General features: G+C 34.6%; 1 non-coding gene across 1 annotated transcript; it reads left to right on the forward strand.

The window, feature by feature from the left end:
- Window positions 1–5,672: 5,672 nt before the first annotated feature.
- Window positions 5,673–5,779, forward strand: LOC141675357 (small nucleolar RNA R71). Its single transcript, XR_012556014.1, has one exon. It is a non-coding gene; the product is annotated as a small nucleolar RNA R71 (small nucleolar RNA).
- Window positions 5,780–6,272: the final 493 nt, after the last annotated feature.

The raw sequence follows: 6,272 nt of genomic DNA on the forward strand, positions 1-6,272 counted from the left end.
ATCATTCAAGTGATATTGACTCTGAATTTTATTCTTTCAATTTCCATACTATTCTAAGTTCAGAATAGTTAAATGTTTTTATATTTCGCTACAACTTACTCTATACAGTGAAGTTTTGAATTGAGATTAGCGAATAACTAATTGTTCTGGTTATTTTGCCATTGGTTGTTGAGATAACTCTGGACCATGAGAAATGGGGAGTTATGTGGTTAAGGATATCATTTGATTCGACTCCTTTGACGGAAAATTGTTTTTTTTTATGGGTTGGATGGTTGCATAAGAGGCCGTGGCGGCGGTCCAGCGTGAGCTATGTGTTATACAGGATATAACACCTTGTTAGGTCGATGTGCCTTGGGTACCTTTTATTTAGTTGAATATGCTTCGACATACCGGTGTTGCTCCGCGGCTGATCACCGGCGGCAACACACCGTCGTTCGAGGATTCTAATCCCAAAACAAAATATATATGCAAATGTTGTTTATTATCAAATATATCTCAGTTTTGATACGGTTCAGGTATTGTGGTTTGGTTTTGTTCATCAGATATATTGTTGTTGTTGTTTCAAATCATAAGTTATTTACTGCTTGTTGAGCATTTCTTTCGCTCATACTTGTTTCATATTCTGATTCTTTCAGCTAGGCCAGGGCAAGCTTAAGTTCCAGGTCTGACCAGAGGTTGTGTGCTTGTAGATAGTTTGGTGTGTTCTCCAGGTAGACAGTTTGGGACATTTAACTAGTCTAGAGGTTTGTAATAAAATTTAAATAAGTTGTAAAACTAATTAGACTTATGGTCTGTAATATCAGTTGGTTTGTATTAGTGCATGTTCCATACTATAACAAGTGATCGATCCAGTTGCATGCAAGGGGTCATATTTATTATATTATTCTGTTGTGATTATTTTATTATGGTTTATTGGCTAGTGACCCCCAAATCTAGACCCCGGGTTTGGAGGGCGCCACAGTCAGGAATCTGTCATATATGTCAGTGAGACTTTCATCAGGCTTGTCCTCAAAGTGTTCATATTCATAAATCAGAACAGCCCTTCTGTTCTTTTTGATGGCCATGGTTCCTTGACATTGAGTTTCAAGAGCATCCCATATCTCTTTGGCAGTCTTGTAGGCTATAACCCTGTTTGACATCACAGAATCAGGACTATTATGCAAAATGTTTCTTACCTTTGCATCTTTCAGCACAACTACTTTCTCTTCTGGTGTCCACTCACTGTTCTCTTTTAGCTGATAGTGTTCCGCAACAGTAGGAGTTGCAGGCACTAGTTTTGTTGGCATGTATGGTCCATCATTAATCACGTCGAGATAATCTGGATCTGTAGCTTCGAGGTGCATGAGCATCTTTACCTTCCATGTAGGATATTCAGTCTTTTCATAATGGGAATTTTAATACTTTCATACTTGTTCAGAGACATGTTTAGATCATTTCTGATTGTAAGTTTATCAGTGGGCTCTGATACCAATTGTTGCCCAGTGAAGATATAATTGTTTAAGGGGGGTTGGATACAATTGTATAAATATTTCGAACAAGTAATAAAATATAACAACTTTTTATATATCTGATAAAAAATGTTACAAAACTCTCTCAAAAAATACTGATGTTCTTGAGAGCTGCTAGGTCGAATGATACTCGAGATCAATTTACTACGTGATGACCTAAACTGTGTTTATATACTACACAACTACAACAAATCAATCTAAGATATGCATTATCAAAAACTAAATGAAACTGATACATATCTTCAACTGAATAGATAAAGTCCTATAACTCAGACATAAAAGATATCTACTCCACAATACAAGGAACAGAACAAATCTTCTAAGCTGACTGCCTTCAAATACTGATGACATCCAAATGCTGATGATGTGTCAAATCCTGACGACACATCAAATACTGATGACACCAAACAGCCGAATCCTGAGCTCCTTCTGATCATTGAGAATTTAATATGTAACAGTAACAACACTTGATTGATATTTAACTGTTCATATAACTAACTTTAATTATTATAGAACTCAACATTTTAGGATTCAATTTTGACATTAGATGGTAATCCTGAGAATATGCAAGGATAAGGTTATTTGCTAAGAACATATTTATACTCCAAGTTTGAAATTTAAGAACATAACAGAGTTCATATATAACACAACTCAACTGGATATCTGTTAAAATTAACCAACTGCATTACATATAGATTTGACAGCATAGCAACAACAATTTTCCTTTTTTATTATTATTAACATGATAGTAATGAGAAGACTTAATTACAATATACCAATTAATCAGTTCTTAAAGGCTTAAACAGGAGTTGCAGCAGCTGACACTTAATGATATTAGTCAAGCCAAAGACAATCAAACTTAATTTTCAAGTTTATAGTGTCAACCAGTTTGTAAACCAAAATACAGTAAAAATCTTATAGTAGAGAGATTTAACTAAAGAACTGGATTATATCAGGATTCAACAGCATGTCAGCAAAAAGGATCGATAACAACCAAACTGAAATACAGTAGACATAAAAAAGTTCCCAAAGCAAAAGAATTGAAAAAGAACCTGATTTACTACCAATATCAAAAACCAAATAACACAGATACAACAATATTGGTGCATCTATGCAAGAACATAACAGATTACTCCTTGACAGGAGATTTGTTAACATTAATAAAACCCAGATTTTCATCAGTCTCACACAACTCAGGAAGCACAGTAATATCTGCCAAACCAACAAACTCATCATCCTTCTGACCAACACCAGCAGACTTATCTTTCTTTTCACCAACACAAACACTCACAGGCTCGATTGCCTCCTCACTCACATGCCTTCTTGAGGTTGCTTCAGAATCCTCAAGTAAAGCCTCTTTCCTAAGAATCTTTTCTTCTAAGTAATTAATCCTATTAACCAACTTAAGATTGATTTCTTTAAGACTGTTTATTTCAACTTTTAGCACTTTAATCTCATTGTTGGTTTTCTCAAGATTAACAATTTTAGGCATTTTAATCAGATTCACAGGATGGGGCTTACACACACTCAAGGGGACCTTATCTTGGTAAAGAGTTTCAATATTAAAGTATTCAATTTGCTTAGCAAAGGTTTTGATTAGTTTAACTAGATTAATTTCAAACAGAGAGGCTATAAGCAAGGCATATGGCATGAATTCTTTATAAAACCCATTTATCATATTTAAAATTATGACATAGCTTAGGCTAAACTCAACCTTATTAGTTACTAGTTGAAACATTACCTTAAGATCAACAAAATCAAAAACTCTATCTTGTTTTGGTTTAGGGAGAATGTTTGCCTTAAGTATGACAGCTAGTTTTTGATATGTGTGTGTGAATTGTTTAAGGTGTATACCTCAGTTAGACTCACAGAGACCCAAAGGCACATCATCATCACAGAAGAGACCAACATACAACTCAAACTCCTTTTGATCAAAAACAAACTTATCAAAGATATTGATGCATGGTTTTTGCACAGTATGGCTTCCTAACCTCATGGCCTTATGGATAGAGTTACTATCAACTTTCAAATTAATCCCTTGTACATAAGACTCAACATAATGAACACCATATTCCCTTTGACAGACTTTCATGTTCATATAGAATTCACTTATGAGATGCACATGATAGTTCCTACCTCTATAGAAAATAAAGTTGTCCCATTTAGCAGCCATGATTATCTTAAAGAGTTCACCCATTTGCTCAACTTGAATCATCATTCCACTTTGAATGTTCTTCAACATTCTGTTGACCAGAATTGGTCAGTTTGACCAATATAGGTATGGGTGGTGTTAAGTGTGTGTTTGGCAGTGATGGTGGTGCAAGGTTTAGAGGAGTGGCATTTATCACTTGGTTTGAGTTAGAGTTCCTAACTCTTTGTGCATTTTCATGAGTGCTATGATATAAAGGTGCTTGGTGTGTGATGTTGTTGTGTTTTTGCTTTTATGGTGAGGATAGTGAGGATTGTAGTTTAGGAAAAGTGATTCATGTGACTGATGAGGAGAGTTGGTTAATGATCTCCCATCAATGGTATCAATGAGAGGGATAAGCATTGGTGTTCTCCTAAGGTGAAAGTGAGAGTGTCTAGAGTCCATGCAAGAGGAAAGTGAATGCACAGAGAAGAAATGAAGTTCAGTTTGTGTTTGTGTATGTTGTGATACAATGCATGCATAGTAGTGGACTTATAAAGAGTTCAAAGAACTCCTGTTGTAGCATAGTGGATTAGAATAATGAATTAGCCTATGTATGTGTATGCATGGCAGGCAAATATATAGTATAGATTTTCAATGCAAAGCAGATATGGATGACCTCATGTAAGTTTGTCAACAAGCTACTCAAGTAATAAGCACAGAAAGCACAGACGTTGTCTTACTTAGACACTTACTTCCAATTTTATTTAAAGATTATGTTGACTTCTATTGATTGCATTTTAGTTTTGGTTGTTTTTATATGATAGCATTTATGCAATAAGATATGGAGTGCTTATGTATGCAAGGTCTTTGCAGAGAGTTCAAGAAATAGAACTCTCAAGATTATGCATATGCATTTAATGAAGCATGCATTAAAGAACCATGAGTGTTCATTAATATATTCCTTTTATAAACAAAAGAGTGCTAAAAAGAATAGATATTATACAAAGGGACATAGGTTCATTAAATAGGTGCAGTCACTTTGTAAAATTGTGAATTAAATGACCAAGACTCAACTGTTCATGATTGATGTGACTGATTTTGGATTCTTTTAGACTATTTAATTTCCACTCATATAAACATCAGCAATCAAATAACAATTGTAAACATTCATACACTCATATAGAAGATGCCAACAACCAAATAAAGCCATAACCAGCTTCTCATAAGTAAAAGATGCAAAAATGATCTTAGTTTCTATTTGTGGCCGTTTCACCAGTGATCCAGATACTGGGATTCTCTAAGGGATTCCCAGCCAGGTCTTAGTGTCAGGGCATTATTTGTGTATGATTTATACTACATGAGGAACACAATAATCACTCTTGATAAATTAGCAAATAATTTTAACAAGTCTACTCAGCCAAGTAAACAAAAACTCATGACATATAGCAACAACTTTGACTACTGCACATAATTGCTTTAAGTTAATTATCATTCCACTGTGTTATCATAAATTCACATTTGATTTATTCAAAACAATCAATCACTTAAGTTTAACTTTTATATTAGTATACTACTCACTGTATTTCATCAAGACAGGTTATAAACTGTTGTAATTCACAGAGTGAAGAAGCAGTATTTCAGATACATAACATATCATAGAGAACTCTCATAATTATCTTATTTTAAATACAGTTAAGACAGACATACACTGATCTGATTAAAGTTCATACCATAAGTATTATTACTTCACAATTGCTAAGAATCTACTAATCAACCATCAAACAATCATAGTATCCTGATTTATATTTTTAATTTATCTTTTTAAGTAAGAAAGACTCATCATATATGTTTAAATGATTAACAAATGATCATGTTAATTCTAACAGTCCATAGCCTTGAAGCAAAGAATTCAAATTAAGTCAAACTAGTTTAGTGATTTAGTCCATAAGGCTCCACCTAATGCTGCATCAAGCATGGGTCTAAACTGTGCTCCCAAGACATTATAAAAGCAGTTGATAATCATCCAGTCAGGCATCCCATGATGAGAACACTTCATAAGCATCTCCTTATAACGATCCTAAGCTTCACATAAAGACTCTCCTGATTGCTACGCAAATTGAGTAAGAGCGTTTCTGATTGTAGCTGTCTTTGCCATATGGAAGAATTTAGTAAGAAACTTTTGAGCAAGATCTTCCCAAGTAGTAATAGAGCCTGGTGGTAGAGAATGCAACCAACACTTAGCTTTATCCCTCAGTGAGAATAGGAAAAGCCTCAGCTTAACAGCATCTTTAGAAACGTTGTTGAATTTGAAAGTGTCGTATATCTCGATGAAATCTCTAATGTGCTTGTTGGGATCTTCCGTTGAACCCCAAAACTGGACTAAATTATGCACCATTTGAATCGTGCTTGCCTTGATCTCAAAAGCATTAGCTGCGATGGCAGGTCTGACAATGCTAGACTGAATATCATTGATCTTCGGTTGAGAGTAATCCATCAAAGCTTTTGGAGTTACTATTGGTTCTCCCATTGCAACAAGAGCTTCTTCTTCAACTTTCTCAACTTTTGCAAGAACTTCTTCAACTACTTCGACATCTTTCTCCGCTTTATCCAGTGTTCTCTTTCGAGATTGAGAA

The sequence above is a fragment of the Apium graveolens genome, chromosome 7, assembly GCF_009905375.1.
Source record: "Apium graveolens cultivar Ventura chromosome 7, ASM990537v1, whole genome shotgun sequence".
In the NCBI taxonomy this organism is placed as follows: domain Eukaryota; kingdom Viridiplantae; phylum Streptophyta; class Magnoliopsida; order Apiales; family Apiaceae; genus Apium; species Apium graveolens.